Here is a 27863-nt window from a genome sequence, read left to right as displayed (position 1 = left end):
CAGTGGAATCAGATGGCCTCCTGGCTTCACTATTCACCAGCCAAGCCACATACAGAAAGTTACTAATATTTTCTCAGCCTCCATTTCCTTAAGTGTAAATAGGAAACATAATAGTTCTTCTCCCATAGAATTAAGGTAAGATGTTAGATAATGTATATAAATCACTTAGCACAATGCTTGACATATAAGGATCAACCAAAAAATGTTCACTACTATTATTCCTTAATGAATTTCTGTCTTGAAATGGAACTGGACCCATTTTGCCTTGTTTTATGTAGATTAGAAAATAAGATAGAGAATGACACACACACACACACACACACACATGAGATTGTATCCCAATAACATAGTTCTTGGTAGCATCTGACTGGAAGCATCTATGAGATAATCATATTTCAGAACATAGCTCATATTCCCCCAAAAGCAGAATATGAAATGAAGGCTTGAGTGCAATTTGTTTATTTGGGAACGTGATCCAGAAGGCAGAAGTAGGGAGCAAGAGGAAAGAAATTGGGAGGAGGAAATAGCTAACATAAGGACGCCTTATTGAGTTGACCACCATTACATGAGACTGGGTGTTGGATCTGTGGGCACCATATTGAGACACCTGTGTTGTCCACCAGAGAAGAAAAGAGAAAGCGTAGCTCCATCATCTCCTATTTCTCGTTGGTTGAGGGTTGTCCCATGGACTGTAACCTCTTGTGCAACTTTGGGTTGCATCTGCCTGAGTGACAAGCAATCCTGAAGGAACCCCAACTTATAATAGAGAAGATGCAGAGTGAAGAACACACTACACACCTGATAATTGCTGCCATGAGGCCGGCTGAAACTTCTGCCAAACTGGTCACCACCACCAGTGAGTGGAATAAGAGATAAAGCCGAAGGATATTAAGTTATGAGCAGCCATAATCAAAGATATCCTGAAGAGATTGAGATGTGTTTAAAGTAGACATCCAAGAGATGGACTGTTCTCTAAGACACATTCCATTTAACCTGCTTAAGCCCATACCACTAAACAATTGGAACTTGATTACTTCTTGGCTCCTGACTCAAAATATCCACCTGAAAGTGCTCTTCCAAAGTCAATAGCCCAGCCTCACTTTTTTTAATCTCTCGTTTTCAAAATCAGAGAATCTCAAGGCTGACAATTTCAAGCGCCTCCATCAGAAACATAAGTCATCGCCACAATGGCCATGACAAGCAGGCATTTAGTTTATGCTAGGATACTCTCAGTAATGGAAATTGTAGCTCCTCAGAAGGCATCTGCTCCTTCTTCCCATAGCGCTACTAGAAAAATAATCTGACTTTTGGCTAAACAAGGCAGATTGAGCATACATTAATCAATACTCTTTTCACCAAACACTCCTGGTCTCTTTTGACTATAACAGAATGGGAAAGTTAACATAGTTCTGTGGTCCAATTGTGAAGGTATGCTGTTGTCCATTGCAACTGAATACCAATTGTTTCTGATCATCTTTGAGAAGGATGGAGAAGAATTCATTTGCCGGATGAATGACCTCATATCATATACCCAATATTATGTTGATCTGCTCCAGCAAAAGTACCACAGTAGCCATTGGGGCTGCTACGTGGTTGAACTTGCAATAGTTTACTATCGTCCTTTAGGATTTATCTAGTTTTTTGCAGGGGATAGTCTGGTGAATTAAGTGGGAATGTGACAGGGATCATCCTGCATCTTAAGGTCTTGAAGGGTGGCACTAATTTCTCTCATTCTCTCCCTCCCCCGAGATATCTTGGCCAGGGGTGGGGGCAGTTTCAGAGGTTTCCATTTGGCTTTCCCCATTTGTAAAGCAGGTTCACTGTGCATTGGTTACCACTTCAAACCATTGCTTTTGGGGCCACACTTTCACTACTTGCTTAAGTCCAGTGAGACATAGCACTCTCACACAGAGCAAATTACATGAAGTCGATTTACTACAGATAGGCAGTAAGGAATAACAGAAGCCTAGTATTCACTGTGAGCTCATTGCCTGAGGCTTAGAAAAACTGTCTAGGGTGGATACAGTCTGGTCTGTACTTTCCCCAGTTGCACCGCAGCTAAGACACCTTGTAAAGCAGCCTATCCTGGGTTTTACACCCCAGGGCACAGGAATTGCTGGGCTAAAGTGTTGAAAGACATCCTGTCTCTAGGAAGGACTGGAACAGACCCAGGCTGTTGTAGCCAGTTTCTCCTTATCTCAGGATGTTGCCTTTCTATACATTCCACTGTTATTCTTGGGAACTACAAGCTAGAAAAGGAGAAAACCTGTGTTGGTCCAAGGCCACCCAGAGAGCTGTCCTTCACCATTATGATAGCTCTTACCCCATAGGTCAAGGATCTGTGCAGATGTTGTGACAACCACCAAGTAAGCATGTCTTTTCCAATTGTACATTCAGGGAGTGGGGAAATAACTATCAGTTGCATCTCAATGGACCCACTGTGAGATGAATTTAGACCAGAACCATATTTATGACTTGCCATTTATATGCTATCACTATAACAAGGAGGTGAAGGGGAAGAGACAGAGATGTTGACACTTGGAGTCTCTAGGTATCAATGTCAACTTGGAACAAACATCTGACAGCCCTTGGCATTCTCTTTTCCCCAATGCATAGCCACTTGATTAAATGAATGGAGGCCACTTCAAAGAAGGACTGAGGGAATTATCTCTCATTTGATATTTGCAGTGGCTATCTGCAGTGGTTTTGCTGGGTCCATCCTCCTGAGGACTTGATCTCTCCTTCAAGCAATGGATACCCATGTTAGGAAACTGGGAAAAATGGTCACTTTTAATGCATGATTGCCCTCAGCACCCTCATCATTCATCCTTGATTTATTTGATTTATACAATGTGAGTAGTACCATTATTAGCTACCTGTTTTTCCCTGAAGGATGCTAGTTCTATTAAATATCTCCATTATTCTCTTCATGTCAGGGCTTCCAGTCATTAAGATAATTGTATCTACCTGTCTCTGATAATTAAACTCTGCCACTTGGCCTCTATTGTTTCAGAGTCTTATCGTTCTTGCTATTAGGTTGGTGCAAAAGCAATTGTGGTTTTTGCCATTGAAAAATGTGGTTTTTACCAGTGAGTCCAGTTCTATAATGTCATTTCCTACCTTCAGCTCTGGCCTAACATTGAATTTTTTTTTCTTTAGCGATGATGTCTTGCTATGTTACCCAGGCTGGACTCAAACTCCTGGGCTCAAGCAATCCCCCTGCCTCAGCCTCCCAAGAAGCTGGGACTAAAGGCATGTACCACTGCACCTGGCCATTGAATTTCTTAGTGATGCTGGTGCCACTCTCACAGATGCTTCTCTTATTGCTTTGGAAAATGCTGCATTCTATGGGCCCTGCCATACAACACAGTCCTCTGGTTGGTTTTCTGGCATTTTATGGTATATCCTCTTCTAACATATGTACTTCTTCAAGCCTTTTAATCCCTTTTTCCAAACTCATCTGCCATGACAATCTTGCATTTCTACCTCACCTAATGTACTTTCAGGAGCCATCCTTATTATTATGTTTAAACCATCTCTCAGAGTCCTTGCCAGGAAACAAAAGTCCATATCTCAGGAGAGCCTTCCCAAATCAACAAACTCTTCCTTATCCAGCCCTGTTTCCCATGTTCTTCTTGATCAAGCACTCTCATAATTCAGTCCCATGAGTACTGTCCCAGCTGTTGGTACATCCTGGCTAGATCCTGCAGCTCCTCTAGGGCTTAATCCCTTTACTTTCTTCTCAGGCCCAGCATGTCTTTAGCTTGATTACATTGTGACAAACTCAGGAGATGGTGTAGGGAATGTCCTGGAGAGGGATATTGTTTTGGGTGGGAGGGCCCTTGTGCACTATCTTCAAACCAGAGGTAAGTATTGGCCCTTAAGAAGGTAAAGTGGGCCACTCCTCTGGTCTCAGAAGTTTTAGAGGAAACTGGGGATTCAAGATTTTGGGGTGCATCAACCTAGATGTCTCCATCCTACGTGGCAAGATTCTTTCCCAGCTTTGGCCTAGCCAACCTACCTTGGTTGGGAGTTAAACCTTCTTTGGAATGCAGTCATTTTTACAGTGAAACTGGGCTTCATCCTCAGTTTTCCATATTGCCTAGGGTAAACAATTTATCTCAATTTGCCTGGGGCTTTCGTCATTTTGAAACAGAAAGTCTCACATCTTGGGAACCCCTCAGTCCTGAGAAAACTAGGATAGTTGGTCACCCTAGTGCTGCTTCCCTTTACTGCCACCTCCACAAGATGAGAGCCTTTTTATAAGCTACAGAGAATGTCTTCTAGATTTTACACTTAAGTTTTAGTTGATAATTAAACACTCACTTCTTGCCATCTTTTTCTAGAACATTAAGTTTAGCAGTAGCCACCCAGTTCCACCTCTTTGGAGTTAATGTTTTCCTGGAATTTCTCTGTGCCTGATTGATCACCAGGATGCAATTCTAATTCACTGTCAGTGAAAATTTTAACTATAGCACTGCTATGTTGTGATTTGTGTCAGGAGTTATCTATGCTCCACCTTCTATCAGTGATAGGCTCTTTACTGGCAACTGGGCAGCAAGTGATCCAGCTCTAAAATCCCATCCCAGCCTCTGCTTTCTTGACCACTTGTGGCACTACTGTTGTAAGTTGAGTTCCCTTGGAAGTGGATCCTGAGATAGAGAATAGCATGAAGGTGAATTGTTAAGACATAATCGTCAATCGACACCTTTGGAAAGGAAGGGAAGAAAACAGAATTTGACAGAGAAAAAGGTTGTGCTGCACCGTAGTCTCAAAGGAGGCCTCAGCTGACTCCAGAGTGAGTTCTGCAACTAGGATGTCCCTTAAGAGTTGTCCCGAGCTGGGGGAGAGTGCTATATCTATTTTGTAGAGTAAACAATTTAACCTTGCCCAAAGAGAAGTTTGGCTTTAGACCACAGCTCCTGGGAAGTTATTCCTAAGCCCTTGGAGTGTTCTGCCTGATAAAACTGTCCTTGTTCATCTAAGGGCCTTGGGCCTCAGAAGATGGTCTAACAATGTGATTTATGGTGGGTGCTCTGAATCATGAGGTGCCAGGTCAACCTCCAGACAGACTGGAAACTAAGGTCAGCCATGTGGGCAGTCAATCATGTCTATGTGATGGAGCCCCACATAAAGACTCTGGACACCAAAACACAGGTGAGCTTACCTTCATGTGTTTTCTCACACATTGTTTCTAGGAAAATTTTGTCCACTATTTCACCGGAAAAGGATAACTATAAGTTCTATGTGTGGAACCTTCCTCTCTCCTGTGAGACTCTGTCCTTAGATTATTGTAATCTGTATATTTTTGCTATAATAAACTGAATCAGCAGCCTAACAGCTTTTAGTGACTCCTTCTAGTGAATTATTAAACCTGAAGGTGGTCTTGGGGACCCCTCAACCCCAAAATTGGTGTCAGAAGTGAGGACAGTCTTGTGGAATTTTGCATATTCCTACTCTGATCAGTTATTGAACGTAATGTGTGTCACTCCTGGAAGGATGGTAACTTTGTGAGGGATTTTCTTCTGACAAGGGGACAGGCAGCTAGTTTTCTGCTAGTAACACTCTCCCAATTGGGGAATGAAGTGGTTTATTTCTGGAAAAAAAAAAAAAAAGCCTACAGCAAATCTATCACAGACTGTACCACAGTGGGACTGGATTTAATCAATAGAAGTCAAGGACTAGATTAATATTTCTGTGAAAAAAAGAAAGAAAATTCACATGGCTACTAAAGGGGGAGGGTATCTCATGGAATGTGGAGAAAGTTGTATTATTCTTTCATTTTTTGATAATAAAAAATGGCATGATTGTTTCATGGAAAGAAATCTCTGTCATTTGTGTCCACCTATGATTTTCTATGACTATTCTCAGTGGCTTACTGTGTTAGTCCATTATATGTTGCTATAAAGGAATACCAGAGACTGCCCAATTTTTAAAGAAAAAAGATTTATTTGGCTCACAATTCTACAGACTGTGCAGGAAGCATGGTGCCAGCATCTGCTTCTGGTGAAGCCTCAGGAAGCTTCCAATCATTGTAGAAGGCAAAGGGGGAACAAGCACATCACATGGTGAGAGAGAATGAAGGAGAGGAAGTAGGCCCCAGACTCTTTTTAACAATCAGATCTCATGGTAGCTCATTACTATGCAAGGACATCCAGCCATTCATGAGAGATCCACCCCCATGACCCAGGCACCTTCCACCAGACCCTGCCTCCAACACTGGGGATCACATTTCAACAAGAGATTTAGAGGGGACAAACATCCAAACCACATCACTTACCCAGTAGTAGATTAGTTATTCAAGACTAATTTATAATATTTATGGCCAAAAGTATTATTATAATCAGCATCCATTACCCCTTGCTGGAACTCCTCTTAGCAAGTATCCACATACTGACTTTAATAATTTTCCTAAAATTTGAGACCTATACATAAAAGTCATAAGCTAAAACCACAGCATTCCTGTGTAGCACTTTGCCTTTGAGGTTGCCTATGAGGGGCCTATGAGTCCCCGTTGTGATTTACGTCATGCTGGACAGGACCAAAGGAATAATCTGAAGCCATAAACAGGTATCAAGATTGCATTAACCTCATCAGAACACAATTCTAACAGTAAATGCCAATCTGATGTAATAATAATGACCATCCAATATACACCCAATTCCAAGCCAAGTTTGTTAAGGCCTTCTACTATGGGTCTATGGTCACTGATCAAGGTATATAGCAGCTATTAAGGCTCTAGTGGAAATTTCAAAAGGTCATCAAGTTTTCATTGGCCTTCCTTATAACTACCTCGGTTCCACTCCAAAGCTGTAATGACTTTCTTCTATCCAGAAAGCCTTGTGGTTTTTTTTTTAAATAAATATCTCCGAAGGAAGCATTTCCATGACTTCCCTTAGTAATCACTTCCCATTGTGTAGTCCTTAAATTTGAGTGAAAAAAAAATTGAAGACATTCCCCTCTGCTATACTGCCAATGGAAATAGCTATGGGTTATTCTGCTCTGGTCTGAATTTTAAGTATTCAATAAAATGATATTTCTTCTTCTCTTCCTCTTGCACCTTAAGATACTTGGCAAGCAGTCACATTAATATTCTACTATCCTCAGCACAGTAAATAGCAGCTACTTTCACTAATGGCCTTCTAAATCAAATGATACATCATGGCTGCACAAAAGAACTGGATTCCAACTCAGGAATCACAAAGGGATAAATCCATACCAAAATCCAAATTCTTTTCCAGCAAAGGCTCTGGCAAAGAAGGATCCTCCTCCAGAAAAAAAAAAAAAAAAAAAAAATCATTCACAAGTCCTGAACAGACTGAGCAGTAAGTCTGCAATTGAAACACAGCCTCCTTTTCTAAAACTGAGTGTAGGATAGAGCTATTTTCATTTCCTAATTAAGCAGGTAACTTCTCTTCCATCTTTCTTTATCATGACAGATGAATGTTTAAATATAAGATTTGATATTGTGTGCTTATCTTAAGCTGTACTATTTTGTAGCCTTAAAAGGTATTATAGCCATCACTAAAATTACTGTCCATGCAAAATAGATTATGATAATGCAAACCAAACTTGAATTTTGGAAGATAAAAGCAGAATAAACAAGAATTCTCAAGTACCTTTCAATACTCAAATATAAGCTATAGTATCATCTACCTCTTGATCTACAAACACAAATACGTATAGTAAGCAGGCAGTAAGGAGAACCAGTAATGCAACCAAGAGAGTACTGGAGCCTCTAGCACTAGAGAACAGAAGCCCACCGAAGGAGGTAGCTGCTACTAAGAAACATGGGACTGTTTTCTTACCAAGGGAAGGTCCAGTATTTCCACATCATCTGATTTTCCCAGAAAAACTGGAAATTCACGTTTTACATAAAATTGAAAAATTGTTAAAACTCAAAATTTTGGGAGCCAAACAAAACCTTTCTGAATGCCGGATTTAGCATATTCACCACTAATATGTAGCCTTTCAATTAGAAATAGATGAGATTCTGCTCATTTAGTAGAAGGTAGATTAGTCAACAAACAAGATTCCTTTCAATTCTACAAAATACTGCTACGTAACGAATCACCCCAAATTCAGTGGCACAAAGCAATAAGGATTTTATTATGCTTAGGATTCTGTGGTCAGAAATTAGCATAGGACACAAGGATAGTCTGCCTATGTTTCACAAAGCTGGGGCTTCAGGTGGGAAGAGTCAAATGTCTGGGGGTAATTAAATGCTGAAGGCCGAAATCATCTGAAGCTTTTACAATTGCAAGTCTGTTGCCTAAATTGGGGTGCCTCAAAGTTTGTGTTGAGCTAGAGCTGTCAATGGTAGCTACAAGGCTTACACGTGTGACCTGTCCATGTGGCTTGGGCTTCCATGCAGCAAGGTGGCATCTGGGCAGTCAGGCTTCCTACCTGGTTGTTCAAGGTTCCAAGAGCAAATGTTCTAGCAAACAAGGCAGAGCCCATGGTCTTTGTAACCCAGTTTCAAACATCACACAGCATCACTGCCATCAAACTCCATTGTCACAAGCCCACCCAGATTTAAAGAGAGGGAATATAGACCATACCTCTCAATGTGAAGAGTCAAAAAATTTGTAGCCATTTCTTTTAAAACCACCACAGGTTTTTTAAAAAAAAGCTCATGTTTAGGTGCCAGAAAAATGTGGGTTCACTGTTGGCTCTACTTTTTACAGGGTGGCATTGAGCAAATTATTTAACATTATTGTTCCCCAATTTTCCCATCAGATTAGAAATGATGTGTTGTGAAGCCCCTGACTGTTGTGCTGCACCCCTATTAACCTCAGTAGGGATGCTACCAGGTTCAAGAGGCCAAAGAAGAAACACAGAGCCAGCAAGTGAGAAGTGGGCATTTACTAGGGGCTCACATACAAGGAAGAGAGTCCAGTGGTGGCGGGCTGGACAGGAGAACTGCTTTGTGTAAAGAACAGTCTATTGGGAGTGGGCTGCATGACATATCTACCTTACGTACAGTCCAGTGGCTGCTGGCTGGGCAGGAAAACCACAAATGCCCGCAAACAGCATGCAGTCTATAAAGCATTTTCACTTAACACCCCCTCCCTAATGAGCTCCACCTGATAACTTTCATTTACCTCAAAACTCAGGGCTTCAATCCCCTGCATGGCCCATGTTCCAGGGGAGAGGATAGAGGCTTAGATCTTTATCATAGACAAGGAACAAATCTCTGGGTTGGCCACTCCTAGATCCCCTAGCTCGGAACACACATTCAAGTGCATCTGCTGTATGGGGTCATTCTAAGGATCTGCTTAAATTATTGTTACCAGGCATGTTTACCTGTAAATGCTTATTGAATGATAATGATTATTTCTTTCTTATCATATTATAGAGCAAGATGATAAGGACCTTCCTAACTAGAGTCTCCTTGTAGCATTATAGAACTTCTTACAGGGTGAGTGATTGATCTGAAAGGCATTTTACTTACTGACAACACACCCTAGGTGCCTAAGTTTATACAGAGAAGGTGCTGTGGTTTGGATATTGGTGCCCTCCAAACCTCATGTTGAAATTTGATCCTGAGGGTTGGAGGAGAGCCTAATGGCACCTCCACTCAGAGGTGAACAAGCTTTCACTCTGTTAGCTCCCACTAGAGTTGGTTGTTAAAGACAGCCTGCACCTCCCGCCCCTCTCTTGCTTCCTCTCTTGCCATTTGATCTCTGCACATGCCAGGTTCTCTTTGCCTTCTGCCAGGAGTGGAAGCAGCCCGAGGCCAGATACCCAACCTTGATCATTTCAGCCAGCAGAATTGTGAGCCAAATAAACCTTTTTTCTTTATAAATTCTCCAACCTATATGTATTCCCATACAGCAATACAAAATGTACTAAGACAGAAAGTAACCTGCAATGAAATCATGACCCAACCAGAGTATAGTAAGGAATTTTCATACCAATCTTGTGATGGTACTGGCTTCAACTTGCTCAAAATAGACCAGCCTCATGGCCATGCTAGCTTTGACTTGTTCAAGATATTGAGCAAAGAAACACCCGCTGAAAATGGCTGCTTGCTCTGGAGTCTGTAAAAAATAAAAATAGAATAAAATAAACAGTCTGTAGATTTTAGAAGGAAAGGGAGAGAGGCAGCAAGAAATCCTGGGTTGGGGAGTAAGGAGGAAAAATGTTACAGTACTTGTCTGCCTGAAGTTGAAGGAGCCTCTTAGTATCTGCACGTGTTATAAATAATATAATTGCCTCTGTGCAATCGGACAGTACTAATGGAGCCAGTGAAGCCTGCTGTATATAATATTTATTTGAAAGAGAAAATGATTTCATTTTCATTTATTTCTGGTACAGCAAAGCATTCGAGTAGCACACGATGAGCCTTTCAATTACATGTTTAATTCATTCCAACGATTTGTCCACAGCAAGGAGATCTTAATCCTGGGGATTCTTAGTGAGAGTGCTGTTAGGTTAATACAGTTCTCAAAGGATTGGATTCTACTTAACAACACTTCACAGATGGAGCCCACCAAATGTCCAGCAGGCGATAGTAAAACTTTCCTCTGCCACATGAGTTCCTCAGAAATGGCTCCACACACTTCCCAAGCCAGGCAGCTCCCATGCTGAACATATACTCAGGACCCTGTATCTCTCACATTTGTAATTAAATAATCATTTATGTAATTATTTTTAAATGTCTAGGTCCCACCACTAGAATGTAAACTCCACATGGTCAGAGAGCATGTTTTATTTCTCTCCAGTGCCCAAATAATGCCTAACTCATGGTAAGTGTTCAATACAATTTGGTGAATAGTCCTTAGTACAACACTGCTTATTCTGGCAAAGTAAAAGTATATACATATACACTTAACATATATATGAAATAATATATATACACTTACTTTTTTTATGTATGATGTAGAGTACATCTATATCCACATGTATACTTAATAGAGATATGATGTAATATTATGGAGCAATTACTATTTGTGATAGAAATGCAGAGTTATTGACATGAAAAGAAATCCATAGATTTGCTTTCCTAATCAGGTTGTAAAACCATATGTATGGCAGCGTATACAATGTCATATTTAAGAGTATCAGATGAATGTGAGCAAGTTAATTAACCTCCGTAAGCATCAATTCTCATCTGTAAAAAAGGGACTAATAGCAATCCCAGATATAAAGTACTGTTGAAATGATTGGATTAAAAATTGATTATATAAAGTAATGTATAAATAAAATAAAATCTCATCACTGTGCCTGAGCTATATTAAGCACATAATAAATATTAGCTATATTGAAAATGATTATTCCATTTTACAGGGAAGATAACATTTCTGTGTGGATATAAAAAATTCAAACCATTCACATCAAATCATTATCATGAATATGATGGTGAGACTTTTAGATTTTTTTAAATTTTCTTTTTATCTGTTTCTGCATTTTCTGGATAATAATTTTAATTTGAGGGAAATAATAACTTGTTTTTCTTCTGTAACTCTAGCTAACTGACTCCTTAGTATAAAGCAGAATATTTTAAAGATGGCTTTTCTAGAAAATAATCTTGGATTTATTTGAGATAAGAAGGTCAAATGAAGGTTTAAGATAGCTGATTGAAGAAAAGTGTTCACCTGGTCTCATTTCCTAAGTTCCATTGAAATGGCAGAGAAAATGCACAAACAAAAATGAATTTTAACAGAAATGAAAAACCAAGAGAATTGCCACTAGGATATCAGAACTTTGAGAATTTTCTAGAAAAAGCAGGTGGAAACAGACCTAAAGATCCACATGGAAATAAGGACAGATGAGAAGCCCTCCAATAAAGGACTCTAAAAAAAAAAAAAAAAAAAAAAAAGGCCATGATCAGAGGCAGTAGGAATGAAAGAAGAACTAGGAGATGGGCCTAGACACTGATTTTAAAAGAGTAAAATAACTGTGTCCATGTTCTGATAAAGTGCCTAATGCTGTCTTTTGACCTCAGCTTCTGCTCTGCTGTGTGAGAATTTTCATGCAGCAGACTCTCAGAGTAGACACTGGGGCTTGAACAAAGTAATTTCCCCAATAATTTTGGGCTGCCTCAGGGGAAGAAACAAAACTTCCACCGAAGACAAACTACTGGTTATCCTAAAGGACAGCACAGCCTACCAGGGCCCATAACAGCTCTGCACTCCAGAACCACCCCAACACCGCCCATCTGAACTATATCCATTGCCAAGGGAAAAAGAAATTTTCATGTGCACTAGGAAAACATTTCTGAGGTGTTGGTTCTTTTCATTTACAGACATTTATCTGACAATATGAACTGTCATAAAGTATTGTCAAACATTCAACAGAAATCAATAGCCAATAGAATGAAGGGAGAGAGGGATGGAAGAATGGAGAGAGAAAAGAGAAAAGAAAGAAAACAATAGTTTCAGCATGTCTGGAAGAAGCTCTGAACTCCAGAGATTAAGGGAAAATCCTAAACAATCAATCAATAGCGAGGAAAAAATTAGGCTACATTCGTAAGAATAAGGTTTCTCAGGAACTGGGAGCTAGAGCGCAGTGGAGCAATGTCTTCAACGTTCTTGTGAACTATCATGATGAACCAAAAATTCCAGACTCTACTAGCATTTAAGTATCTGGACAAAATAAAGACATTTTCAGATCTCTGCATACTCAAATGTTTAAAACTCAGGCCAGGATTCCTTTCCTTTTCCAAGAAAATGGCTTACAATTTATATGAGCATATATTAAAATGGAAATTGAATTTAAGAAAGAGAAGGGATTTTTTAAAATAATGAGTAAAAATAAATCATAAATGTATAGTAATGCTAAATAAATCTAAATAACCTGACTGTTAACCTTAAACAATTTTCTAGAGAGAAATACAGAGTCACACACCAGGTCTTAAATGCTTGACTTGGAGGTGGCACACGTCAGTTCTGCTTAGAGCCCACCGTTCAGAACTAGTTCACAGACCCATCTAACTGCAAGGGGCCGGGAAATGTAGGAAAGGACAGGAATACTGTATTAGATGAGTATTAAATGTCCTCACCATAGTTCATAATAATTTTATCTTCTTAATGGAACATACCTTTCAACAGCATGTTATATCCCCCTTTGACCATATAATGGTTTTTATGTTGTAATCAATATTCTTAGAAATTAAGATTGGCCCATCTACCTTTCATGGTTATACATTGCCTGGAATAATTTTATCCATCCTTTTATTTTCAATCTTTCTATGTTTTTTCATTTTGTGTGTTCTTTGTAAACATCAAGTAACTGGAACTTTTTCTCTAAGTGTCTCTACCTTTTAATAGTTTATTTTAATCTAACCGCCTTCATTTTGATAACTGATATTTTGTAACTGATGATTGTTCTCATTCCTATCTTGTGTTTTCATTTTTCATTTTCTTTTTTTAAAATCTTTGCATGTTTCTTTTTTCTTCTCTTCTATTTTTACTGATTAAAGAAATTTTCTGTTTCCTTTTTTGCACTAGTGGTTTGGAAATCACATGTTCTATTTCCACTTTTCTCAAGATTAAATTTATGCTAAATATATGTGCTTAAAATGTTTCAATTAAATGTTGAAAAACATTTGTATTAATAAGCTCTTCTTGAAACAAGACAGAATGCTTATCATGCTTCAATTCCAGTTTTCCTTTGCTCCCTCCTGTGTTTATTGAAAACATTTGAAATTCTTTTTCCTGCTCTTATTATTATTTTAAAATCAGGCCTTTATTTACTAATAAACCATTCTTAAAATTGTCAACTAGGGTTTATTCTAGGAGTACAACAAAGGTTCAAATTTAGACCTTTTGTTACTGCAACTCACTATATTAGTAAAAAAATGTGTTAACTTGATTAAAAAGTTATAGCAAATGTCATACTTGAGGGTGGAACAGTAGAAGCATTTGATTAAAATTCAGACCAGAGAAAGATGATACACAGCATTATTCTTGAGGTTCTAATCAATGCAATTTGATAAGGAAAGTGAATAAATTCGTAAGTATTGGAGAAAAAGAGACAAAACTGCCATTACTTGCAAATGATATGCTTTTATCTATTTTTTAAAAAAATCAAAGAAAGTAAGTCAAAAAACACAAAGAACCAATAAGAAGTTTCAGTAAGGTAGCCAATTACAATAAGATCAACAGATAGAAACTCAATAATTTTCTACATCAGAAAAACAACTTAATAGAAATTGAAATGCAATTTTAAAATCCCCAGAGCAATAAAAGCTATAAAATACTTAGAAATAACCAAATAAAGACATGCATAAACTTTATGAAGAAAATGATTTTACTGAAAACAAATTTCCAAATGAATGAGACTAAATTTTCTAAAATACCAATTCTCTCATAATTAATTTATAAAAGCAGTGAAATGTCAGTCAGAATTTCAATAGGCTTTTTTTATGGAACTTGAAAAGCTGAATGTAAAATTCAACTAGGAGGGCAAATACATTAAAAAAAAAACAGTGAAAAATGACAGTAATTCTGCAGTGTGATATTGGCATGAGACTAATCATGGAATAGAATAGTCAGTTTCAGAAACCAAATATAAATTTAGTACATGATAAAGAAAGAAGGAACTAGACAATGCCTAATATTGGGACAAACAGCTATCCATTTGGAGAAAAGATATAAAATTAGAGTCTTACCTTGTACTATATGTAAGAATGAATCCTGTTTGGATTAAAGATTGACATATTAAAAAGTTATCAAAGAAAGTTTAAGACAAGAATTTTATGATGTTGGAGAATGCTTTCCTCAGCAAAATACAAAAAAAAAGTATAAATAATAAAAGGAAAGGCTACTGATTTGATGACTCACAAATTTAAAACATCTCTAAGGCAAACACCACCATAAACAAACTTGAAAGAAAAGCAACAAACCAAAAAGAAATATTTGCATCATAATAAAGTTACTACCCGTTCATAACCAGTGCCTAAAAATGGGTAAGAACAATTTCTTTTAAAGGGAAAGGAGGCTGGGCTTCCTTTCCTTTTTAAAGAAAATGGCTCAGAGAAATGCAAATCAAAACCACAGTGAGATACTATCTCACACCAGTTAGAATGGCCATCATTAAAAAGTCAGGAAACAACAGGTGCTGGAGAAGATGTGGAGAAATAGGAACACTTTTACACTGTTGGTGGGACTGTAAACTAGCTCAACCATTGTGGAAGTCAGCGTGGCTATTCCTCAGGGATCTAGAACTAGAAATACCATTTGACCCAGCCATCCCATTACTGGGTATATACCCAAAGGATTATAAATCATGCTGCTATAAAAAACATGCACACATATGTTTATTGCGGCACTATTCACAATAGCAAAGACTTGGAACCAACCCAAATGTCCAACAACAATAGACTGGATTAAGAAAATGTGGCACATATACACCATGGAATACTATGCAGCCATAAAAAATGATGAGTTCATGTCCTTTGTAGAGACATGGATGAAGCTAGAAACCATCATTCTCAGCAAACTATTGCAAGGACAAAAAAGCAAACACCGCATGTTCTCACTCATAGGTGGGAATTGAACAATGAGAACACATGGACACAGGAAGGGGAACATCACACACCGGGGCCTGTTGTGGGGTGGGGGGAGGGGGGACGGATAGCATTAGGACATATACCTAATGTTAAATGACTAGTTAATGGGTGCAGCACACCAACATGGCACCTGTATATATATATATGTAGCTAACTTGCACGGTGTGCACATGTACCCTAAAACTTAAAGTATAATTAAAAAAAAAAAAAAGAAAACGGCTCACACCTGTAGTCTCAGCACTTTGGAAGACTGAGGTGGAGGATTGCTTAAGCCCAAGAGTTTGAGATCACCCTGGGCAACATGGCTAAACCCCGTCTTGCAGGGCATAGTGGAGCACACCTGTAATTCCACTACTTGGGAGGCTGAAGTGGGAGGATCCCTTGAGCCTGGGAGGTCAAGGCTGCAGTGAGCCATGATCAAGCCACTGCACTACAGCCTGGGTGACAGAGTGAGACTCTGTCCCCAAAATAAATAAATAAAGGAAAGGAGATATGATTAGGCAATTAAAAAGAAATAAAAATGGCAAATTAACATGAGAAAGAATATGCAACCTAACTAGGAATCAGACAAATGAATATTAAAGCAACATAGTGATATCACTCTTTTATCTCTCGGATTGGCAACATTTTAAAAGATTGATAATATTTATTTATGGAAAGAATATGGCAAGATGAATAAACACACATTCTGGTGGACTTTAACTCAGTACAGGCTTTTTGGTGGCCAGCTTGACATTATCTGGTCAAATGTGTGGACATTGGGCTATTCTACTTCTGAGAATGGATCCTGTGAAATACACACATGGCCCAAGCCAAGCCACATGCACTAGCATATTTATTGATCTTTTTTTATTAGGATGTAGCCTAATGTCCATCAATAGAAAAATGGTTACAGCAGTTGTCCTGCAATGCAGTCACTAAGACAATTGAGGTAGAGCCATACATACCCAGATGGAAAGATTTCTAAGACACATTTTTAGGAGAAAAAAACAAATCAAGGAATAATAAATAGCCGGATCTCATTCATCTTCTTAAAGCTACATATACGTATGTTTTATATCTACATATAAATGCACAGAAAAATGTCTGACTGACACAAATCAAATAGTTAGAAATGGTTACCTACAGGAGGTGCTTCAACTTTTGATTCAATACAGTATATAACTGTACAGTATAAATTTTTACTGGAAGCAAGTATTCACATATTACTTCTATAATTTTTTTCTAAGTTAAGATCAAATATCTTCAGACTTCCCTGTTTCAACGCTAGCTTTGAGAAGGAGCCACTCTAAGGAGTCCTCTCCTTAGAGCTCACATTCATGCAGGGAAGGCTGCTAAAGGCACATGGCATTGTGAACAGAGCTGAAAATAAGTTCTGTGAACAAGAACTTTAGTCCAAACTTTATCTTGCTTTCCTGTTTTCTTTTCGCATTGATTGTTTGTATCTGACTATTTTGCACATGTCTCCGTAAGTGGCCTTCAATCCTATGGAGAATATCAGTAACTTCCATGAACAGTACAGGGTCCCAGCCTGGTGCCCTGGGATCTGGTACACACAGGCCCTCTCAGTAGCTGTGAAATCTGGAATAAGTCCCAGCTTCTGCATGCCTCATTTTCTTCATCTATGAAATGCAGTGGCTGGCCCAGTGCTCTCAAAGTCCCTTTCCTGTTCTTAGCCTTTAGGTTTTGTGTGCTCTGCTGGGCTCCCTCTTCTCTCCACATCCTAAAGGCACTGCAGCAGGAAAGTGTGACTGCTCAGCCCCTTCCAACAGCTCAGATCACTGAGATTCGAATGTCTCCACATGTGGGCAGGGGCTGGTGAGGAATTAAGAATTCACACAGAAAATCACTTTCATTTCCCCCGCAGCACTATTCATTTGGGAGACACATCTCCGATAGTTTATGCCCAAAGCCTCTATGAGAGTCTAGGATGGTTCTGGCGCCAGCAGTCACAGTGACCCACCAACTCAAGCCAGGTGTCCCCTCCCGGGAGCAAATTGTCTCAGGTTGGTGTGCCTTTTTCAATAAAATAACTCCTGTCACACCACCAGCTGCATTTGGTTCCATTTTGCTTTCATATTTACATGTTTTTCCCACAAGATTTACTTTATATAAATGATCACACACACACACACACACACACACAAGGATATGTACAACATTAAAACTAATGGTACAACAAACAGCCATACAAACCCACTCTTGTCCCTCCCTCCTCCTCCACCGCCCTCAACCCTGCAATGTTACTGTTCTTCTTACCCAACTGTGTTAACTACTATCCAAGCTTTTTTGTCATTATTAACTTTCTTGTTTTCCTTTATACTTTTACCAAATATGTGGAATTAATTATCTTTTAAAGGAAGAAATTTTTAGAAATAAGGTTCTTATGAGAATTAAATGAGACAATGCTTAAAGTGCTTAGCACAGTGCCTGACATGTTAAGTACTCAAAAATGTAATCTATTATCTCATCTTTTATTTATTTATTTATTATTATCATTAAGAGGGAGTCTCACTCTGTCACCCAGGCTAGAGTGCAGTGGTGCGATCTCAGCTCACTGCAACCTCTGCCTCCCGTGTTCAAGCGATTCTCCTGCCTCAGCCTCCCAAGTAGCTGAGATTACACGTGTGCTTCACGCCCGGCTAATTTTGTATTTTGAGTAGAGATGGGGTTTCGTCATGTTGGCCAGGCTGGTCTCGAAATCCTGACCTCAGATGATCCACCCCACCTTGGCCTCCCAAATTGCTGGGATTACAGGTGTGAGCCACCATGCCTGGCCTATCATCACTCTTTTAAACTTCCGTTAATATAATGGAAAAGATCTTTTGTTCATTTAGTAATCCATCTCATTCATTTTTTAATTACCTACTATGGGTCATCTCTGCCATGCTAGATGTTATAAAGCTATATGATTTGGGTTTTTAAAATATTTTTAATTTTTATTTTTAAATACTTATAGACTCACAAGAAGTAGTAAAAATAGTCCAGAGAGGTGCTGTGTACCTATCACCCATCTTCTCCCAATGGTGCCACTTCATACGTCTGTAGTACATTAACAAAACCAGAAATCAATATTGGCATCATACAATTAACTAGACTGTTAGACCTTACTCAGATTTCATTTTGCAGGGACTCATTTTTGGGGGGTGAGGGCATGTAATCCTGTGACACTGTAACCCATGGGGAAACTTGTGTTACCACCACCACAATCAAAATGTAGAACTCTTCTGTCATCACAAAGGAATCCCCTTGTGCTACCCTCTATTTTTTGTTTTTTGAAATGGGTCTCTCTTTATTGCCCAGCTTAGTTTCAAACTCCTGGGCTCAAACAATCCTCCTGCCTCAGCCTCTCAAGTAGCTTGAACTACAGGTGCACACCACAGGCTCAGCTTGCTACCCTTTTTAGAGTCACATCCTGGCTCCCTTACCTAATCCCTGGCGACCACTGATCTGGTCCCCATTTCTATCTTTTTGTCATTTTGAGACGTTATATATACAGAATCATACAATATATAACTTTTTGAGATAAGCTAAGCAGTTTTTACACTCATGAAAAATAGCCTTACATACTGAACCTGGATTTCTTGACTGGGAAGAATTGCTTTCTTTTTTTCCCCATTAATCTATATGTTTTATTTTTGTGGGTACATAATAGCCTTTAGGTTAATAGGTATATTTATGGAGTACCTGAGATGTTTTGATACAGGCATGCAATGCATCATAATCATATCATGGAGAATGGGGTATCCACCCCTTCAAGCATTTAAACTTTGTGTTACAAATCATCCAATTATACTCTTTTAGTTAGTTTCAAATGTACAATTAAATTATTGTTGACTATAGTCAGTAAACCTGTTGTGCTATCAAATACTAGGTCCTATTTCATTCTTTGTTTTGTTTTGTTTTGTTTACCCATTAACCATCCTCCCCAACCCTCCATCACCCACAACCCTTCCCAGCCTCTGGTAACCATCCTTAGGAAGAATTTCTTGACTGGATTTATACTGGGGAGAATTAATTTCATCTTCAGATCATGTAGAGTATTTCATTTCTAAGGAAATCTGAGACTCTAATGATACCCTGAAAATAAAGGATTTAACCACTAGAATTCGCCAGATCATTGGAAGGTGTCCATGAGGTTCACTGTGTAGATGGAGAGAGGAGGAGCAGGTGATAGCCCTCATGGCCAGGACTAGACCTTCCTCAAGGCCAGGACTAGGCTCAGAGGTGGGGACTCCAAAATTAATGCAAGAATATGTACTTACTACCCATGCCAGACATTAATGAGCTTGGAAGAGGTTTGTCTATAAATGTGAGAAATGAGTTTCAAGTACTTTTATCTATTCCTCCCCCAACAACTGATCAAAAAAGAAATTGTTTGCAAATTGCACAGCAGGCCAGGAAAACAGTCTGAAAACCCTTTCAATCAGATATTTTGGAAGGAGCTTGTCTAAAAACAACCCTTGCCAAGTTTCCAGGCTGCTCCTTTGTAAGCTCATTTTTGAAGATTTGTCACAAAGCAGGAACTGGAAGGAGAAACATGTTTTATTTTGTTATACAATGAAGTTCTTTGTCCAACAAATAGATGTGATAATATCACTGTGTTGGATACATTCTACCATTCTCCAAAGTGGTTGGGGCTGCTTTTTAAATTTTGCACCTTCAGTCTGGTTGAGAGCACTGAAAGAATGGTGCTAAAAGCCTCTTTTCAGACACTTCAGGGGCATTCTTTTGTTTGAATTTACTTCCCCTTTCCCACCCAGTCCCTGGCACCAAACACAGCCTTACAAATCAGCTCCGACTGGCAGGAGGAATGAAGTCAGCAGGAGTTGGTGCCAAGTTCCTCTTGGGCTCCATTCACCCAAGCCTTGCTAACCTTTTCTCCACATAGAAGGGGCATCTCCACTGCTCTCAGAAACACAACTTTGTACGCACGCCAAATTGCTTTTGGGGGCAGTTACAGCAGAGATCCTCCTACTTTCATTTTACCTAGACTGTGTCACGTGGAGCCAAGCAATTTGCAATTTACCACCTTTTCCCTCGATTTCATATTAGAAGCTCTATCTGATTCTCAGGCTGTTTTCTGGAAGGGCACTCCAAATGAGGAAATGTCTCTGTAAACTAATGACAACAAAAAGGACTTTATCTGACAAACAATTTACTGTCTCCTGCTGGATTAGAGCACTCTCTCACATGAGCACTACAGTTTTATAAAACACACAGAAGCATATGACAATGTAAAGACACGATCCCTCATGGTATTTCCCAGCTGCCGGTGCATACATTTTTAGGCACCACAACTTTGAATTCATTCAGCTGCATGATTTAGAGTCACTGGTCCCAAACGGGACAATTTTGCCGCCACCCCCCAACCTGCCCCTCAGGGACATTTGGCAATATCTGGAGATGTTTTTGATTGAATCAACCAAATGGGATTGCTACTGGCATCTAGTGGGTAGAGGCCAGGGTTGCTGCTAAACATTCAGCAATGCACAGGACAGCCCCCATAACCAAAGAATTATCTGGCCCCAAATGTCCAAGTGTTGAGGTTGAGAAACCCTGATTAAAGGAAAGCATAGGGCTTTTGATGTCAGATAATTCAGGATTTGAATCTGATCCTCAACCTAGGCTATCCAAGCTTCAATTCTTCTTCTTTAAACTTAAAATGATCCTATCCTACCTGCCTTACTGAATCACTGGGAGGATTGAATGAGAGTAGAACCTGTAAAGAACGTAGTACTTAGCAAACACTGGGTGCTAAAAAAAAAAAAATTATTTCTTTCCTCTTCACTCCCTGCCTTATACGGTTAATACCTCCTTTGAGACTGCAGAGTCTCAGCAGCCATTTTTCTCTTCCTTATCAGTGGGAATCAGCATTGTAGCAAATATCCACTCTGCTTTCTTGCAAACACTGATTCTCTGGTCTAGTGGGGCTGGCTACCACACAGCCTTGATTCTCCCATCACAGGCTGACGACAAGGCCCAGAGTATCCCAAGCCCTAACCACAAAGATGGTTTCAGAGGAGAGACCACAACCCAAGCCTGACCAATCATGGCCACCCCAAGGACTATAGCTGGAGCCCTCAGGAAATAGACATTCTTTTCTTTAATCTGAAATTAATCAGAAAATGTGAAAACAAAATAAGTTTGTAGCTGCCAGTAGCTATCTTTGCCACTGGAAAGAACTGAATCAAGACAGAATCGAAGTGCAGAAATGAGACATGGTAGAGTCTGGAGTGGGAGGGGAGATGGGGTTCCCATGATAGCTTTCCATGACCTTCTAGCTTACATTAGTTTGAGTTAGGTTTCTGTGACTTGAAACTCAAGGATTTATGACTAATAGAGCTTGGAGATGGGGTTAGAAAGCACAGGATGTCAGTATACTAACCAGCCTACAGATATCTACTGAGTGCCATGCAAGGTCCTGATAAGGACAAAAGATATCATTCCTGTCCTCAAGATATTTCTAATCTAGGTGAGTAAACAAATACCTAGCAAAAGGATACCGTTACAAGTTCGTGGAAATGCCAAGAGAATCACAGGCCATGTTGCTGATAAATTGGGTGCGGGGAGGTGAGAGAGACATTTTTCTGTATTGAGAAATACAGGGGACACTTTGTAGAGAAAGTGACTTAGCTGGCACCTCTCCCCAGCTGCCCAAGCCAAGAAGCTTCCCTTTCACTACCCCAGGACACATAAGCTGAGAACCAAAGAGGACTCTTACTCTTCCAAGGGCCTCCACTCTTGCTGGGCTGTCACCACCAGACCTGGTAAGCCAGGACCTCTGTTCATTGGCCCAGTGGCTACGCTCCTCCTGGGCATTGTCCACTACACTCCTGTTGATCTACCCCCAAAGTACAGAGACCCTCCACGACCTCTCCTCTGCATTCCTACCATCCACACAATGTGTAGTGTTTCCTTGCCCCAGACCCAAATCCCTACTCGTAACTTTCCTTCCAAATCCTTCCATTGTTCCCTCTAGAGCTCTTACTCCAATATCAGCAAATACCTGCATGTCTCCTATCCTCCAAATGTTCTTTCACTTCTTTTCTATACTGAGAATCAGCTGTCTATTGAACACAAAGTTCCTCTGAAACTCTGTTGCATTCTTCTCAAACCTCACAGTGAGGAGGTAATGTTATTCCCAGTGCTGCTTCCAGGAAGTTACTGCTCTGCCCTCTGGCCAAGATCCCTGATCCTTTGAGGACCCAGCCTTCTGGTCCTGCCACCTCTTCTCCTCTTCATTGCTGTCATCTACAGATCTCCTGACTCACAGCATTTTTCTTCACCCAATTCTTGTTATCTTTCCCAGTGACTTCAACCCCTGTGTGAAATTCTTATCCACCACCCTGTGTGTCCATCCCCTGGCATGGTCACCACGCTGCCCAGCTCCAGGAACATAAAGAACATTGTCATTGATGTGAATGGTGCCCACTGTAGTTTTGCATTGCACACCCCACACACGCTTATGCAGTGTCCCAGGGCCTTGATCTCATCTCCAGCCACCTGCTCTTCCCACCAGCCGAGCCACTGCCTCCTTAACCACACTCTTATCTCTGCATCACTCTAACGTTATTAATTCAAACATCCCAGTCCCTTCAAGTCACTAGCTCGAGTACCCTCACAAGAAGTCTTTCCTTACAGAAAATTAGGAAATTCATGACCCTTTCACCTTCTATCAGTTCTTCCTGCTTTCACATCTTTCTTAACTCATCCTGGAGTTTAGAGTCTATCATTATCAATTTTCCCCTGGAAAAGACTCATAGTCAATTGCTGCCTTCATTCTATTCCACTTGGCTGATAAAACCCCAGCCCTGAAAGATCCAAATCACTTCTATCCCCAACTATCTGTATCCTGGAAGCCGTATTTCCAGTGAATATCACAAAACAGGACATACAGGATTCACCTAAATCATGACACTTTCCTCTCTATCATCACACATGTCTCCTAAATCTTCCTTCTCGGTGCCTCCTGGGTGCATGGTCTTCTCTCTAACTTAATGTCTCCAATGAGGTCTGCACAGCATCATCAGCCACACAGACCATTGAAATAGCACAGAGTAAGTTCTAAAACACTAACATCATGTCATGATGATATTAGTCTAAAACACTAATATCATGTCATGATGATATTAGTAATATCATGTCATGATGATATTAGTAATAGCATGTCATGATGATATTAGTAATAGCATGTCATGATGATATTAGTAATAGCATGTCATGATGATATTAGTAATAGCATGTCATGATGATATTAGTAATAGCATGTCATGATGATATATCATGTCATGATGATGTCATGGTATTAGATCATTAGATCAATGATCTCTTGATATACCATACTTGCCCTTTAAAAGCATTTATCATGAATTATCACTTATCACAACACTTACCACTTGTGTTACTAATTGTTTGAAGTCTACTTTCCCAACTAGAAAGTAAGCTCCATGAGGGACAGCAACTGAGTATTTTGTTCACTGCTGTATCCCCAGTGCCTTGTACAGAGTAGGTGATCCATAAAGACTTGATGAAGATGAGTAATTCACTGAGTGAATGATAATATAAGCTTGGCCTTGAAAGATAAGCAGGATTCAGGTGAACAAAAAGGATGAGATTTTCATTAGCAATGTGCAGGGTGTGAAAGTGGATAATGAGCCAACCAATTCTTATTGAATGCTATTGAATGTGCAAGCTTCTTGCTAATGACTAGAAATTTCTATGCACATAACAGACAATAATGAGCTTGGAAGACATACGTTTCAGAAACACCCAACTCCTATTTGTAGATACATCTACTATTGTTTTGTCCAGAATGGACCTAGGAGTTAGAACTGGGGGTCCAAGGGATATACATATTGACATATCATATGTCAATATCATATGTCATATCATGTCAATATCATATGTCATATCATATGTCAATATCATGTCATATCATATGTCAATATCATATGTCATATCATATGTCAATATCATATGTCATATCATATGTCATATCATATGTCATATCATGTAACAATCGAGTCAGTGGGAGAGAACCTTTCAGCATTTCCAGACAGGAATATCTGCAACATCTCTGCTCAATTCCACAGGCAGGTAATCCCCAACCAAGGGATGCTATAAACCGCTCCCTTTAGAGGAGAAAGATATAGCCTCTTAGCTGCCCATACATAAACGCAGAAGACATAAACACATACCACTATCTTCAACTTGAAGTGACACTAAAGAAAACACACAGTGTATGGCAAAAAATAGAAAACAGAAGGAACATTAAAAATAGAAACAGAAAAAAAGATGGCCCTAGAATTGAAAATATGTTACAACACATAGTTCCATAAGATTTCTTTTTAAATGGCAGTCACTAACCTCTCATCCCACACTTCCCAAAAGCAAACACTTCCAAATCTTGTAGTGGATTACTTTGCCATTTGTTTCTATATCTCTAAATAACAAGCTTGTACTAGTCTACTACTTCTTGATATTTAAGTTCAGAATTCTCTACTGACTTCCAACTATCTAAATGAGGATTCAGCTCTTTTTCATTGCCCTCAGTCTCTGGCATTTACCCTAACACCATTTCAACCTAACACATACTTTCAATCTCCTGTCCTCTCAACAAGCTGTTTCATAATTTTGAGTAAATTGATATTAAATGCTAATATTATCATGACTATGTAAATAATATTCACCAATTAGGTTGGGCACAGCAGCTCACACTTGTAATCCCAGCACTTTGGGAGGCCGAGGCGGGCAGATCACGAGGTCAGGAGATGGAGACCATCCTGGCCAACATGGTGAAACCCCGTCTCTACTAAAAATACAAAAATTAGCTGGGCATGGCACATGCCTGTAATCCCAGCTACTTGGGAGGCTGAGGCAGGAGAATCACTTGAACCCAGGAGGCGGAGGTTGCAGTGAGCCAAGATCATGCCACTGCACTCCAGCCTGGTGACAGAGCGAGACTCTGTCCCAAAAAAAAAAAAAAAAAATTCACCAATTAATTATGTCATATATTGTTATTACTTTTCTTTGCCTGTACTTTTTGTCTTTTCAGGAGCTAATAATAGTCTTGTTTTTTATTTATATGGTTTTCTATGAACTTACCACTAAGTCAACCCTTAACTCTTCCCCCATTGTGTAAATCTTCTCTGAATACATTCAGACATATCAACTATTCCTTCAGTTTTGTCTTCCTGAAGAAGTGTCTTCCTGAACTTTCTGCTCTGCTCCAATCTGGGCAGGCTGCTCTCCTGACCTGCTGCCTTGATGCCAACTTGGAATCACCCACCGCCATCATCCTAGGGATTCTTTGGCCTTGCTCCTGTGTTGGATCCCATTTTTAAATTCTCAAGTCTTCCTCTTTCTTAGTTTGCTTCCTCATTTTGTAGAGCATCTGAGAAATGGTACCTGGGAGATAAATTTTTTGAGAAAATGCATATCTGAAAAATGTCTTTTACCTTAACCTTTATTTGACATTTTGGCTACATTTAGAATTTTAGTCTTTATATCACTTTCCAACAGAATGTTTAATGCACGGCTCCTTTTCATCTGGATTCTGGTATTGCTCTTGAAAAGTCTGATGCCCTTCTACTCCTAGTCCTTATTTTTCTCTTTTGTATTTCTCTGGGAATTTTCAGGATCACTTCTTCATTCCTAGTGTTCTAAAACTTCACTACGACATGTCTTGGTGTGACCTTTTCTTCTGGTTATAGGTTATAGTATTTTTCTGCTTCTTCATATGTCTAGTAATTTTTTAAGCCAGATATTGTGAATTTTATACTGTTAAGTGCTGAGTTTTGTACTATTCCTTTTAAGAGTGTTGGACTTTGCTCTGGAAAGAAGTTACATGCATATTAGTTTTATCCTTTAGCAGCTTGTTTTTAAGCCCTTTTAAAGCAGATCTAGAGTAATATATAGCAATGACATAGTAATGCATAGATGTAGTTTTAATACATAGCACTTCTGTTATCACTACTGAATGGTCTGTGTATTCAGCAAGGCCATTCCACTCTCACTGATAGGAATTTGAATGGGTCTCAGCCCCACGTAACCTCTGAGAATATTTTTGGCTGACAGCTTCCCAATAATTGCTTTCCCCAGCAGTTGTTCCTTCTTAGCCTCTCAGAATTCCACTCTACACATGTGTCAAAAAATCAAGGAGATCCTGATGGAGATTTCTAGAACCCTTCTCTTTTGCTCCCCTCTCTCAGTTCTTTGCCCCACAATTTCCAGCTACCTTTCTACCCACCCGCTCCTTCCCCTCATTCCAACTCAACAAGGCTGCCAGTCTCTATTTGTTCTTCTCTGTTCTTTATTCAAGAGATCATACCCAGGCATAAGCACAAGCAATCACAGGACTCACTGCATTTGTTTTTCTTCTCTCAGGGATCACAGTCCTATTCTTCCTATTTTCCAATATCTGAAAATAGTTATTTCGCATAACTAGTTCTATTTTCTTTCTTTCTTTCTTTCCTTCTTTTTTTTTTTTTTTGAGACAGTCTTATTCTGTCACCCAGGCTGGAGTGCAGTGGTGCAATCTCGGCTCACTGCAGCCTTCATCTCTCAGGTTCAAATGATTCTTGTGTCTCAGCCTCCCGAATAGCTGGGGTTACAGGCGCACGCCACCACGCCCGGCTAGTTTTCGTATTTTTAGTAGAGACGGGGTTTCACCATGTCGGCCAGGCAGGTCTTGAACTCCTGACCTCAGTTGATCCACCTGCCTCAGCCTCCCAAAGTGCTGGGATTACAGGCATGAGCCACCGCGCCTGGCAACTTGTTCCATTTTCTAGTTGTTTTTGTCATGAAGGCATTTGTGGGCTCTATTAGTCCCTCATGGCCAGGATAAGAAGTCTGGTGTGACCTTTTTGTTTTTAATTTTTTTTTTTTTTTTACACTTGAAGTATACAAAATTTATGTCAATTATTTTTTTTAATTTTTTTTGCATACAAAAAACAATAAACATTTTCTAAAAATACATACAAACAAAAAGATGCATATCAAACATATTAGGAAGGTTGCACATGGGAAGTCGGGGAATAGAAATGGGGGGTGGGAGTTAAAATAAATGAGAGAGGGACTTTATATGGATCAGTGATAATAACTCAATCCTCTATTTGACAAAGAAGAGGGAGAAGGAAGAGGAAGAAAAAGAAAGTGGGATAAAGGATCAGAAAGGGAGGAAAATAGAAAAAATTACAGTATGACTCCAGGGTAGACCTGTTTTGTTGTCACTGAGTTGGTTGGTTAGTTTGTCTGTTGTATTTTTCATGTTTCGCCAAGTTGGCCAGACTGGTCTCGAACTCCTAGCCCGAAGTGATCAACCCGCCTCACCCCCCAGAGTGCC

The sequence above is a fragment of the Hylobates moloch genome, unplaced genomic scaffold (genome assembly GCF_009828535.3).
Source record: "Hylobates moloch isolate HMO894 unplaced genomic scaffold, HMol_V3 SCAFFOLD_15, whole genome shotgun sequence".
NCBI classification, from domain to species: domain Eukaryota; kingdom Metazoa; phylum Chordata; class Mammalia; order Primates; family Hylobatidae; genus Hylobates; species Hylobates moloch.
Note: the sequence above shows the minus strand (reverse complement) of the source record.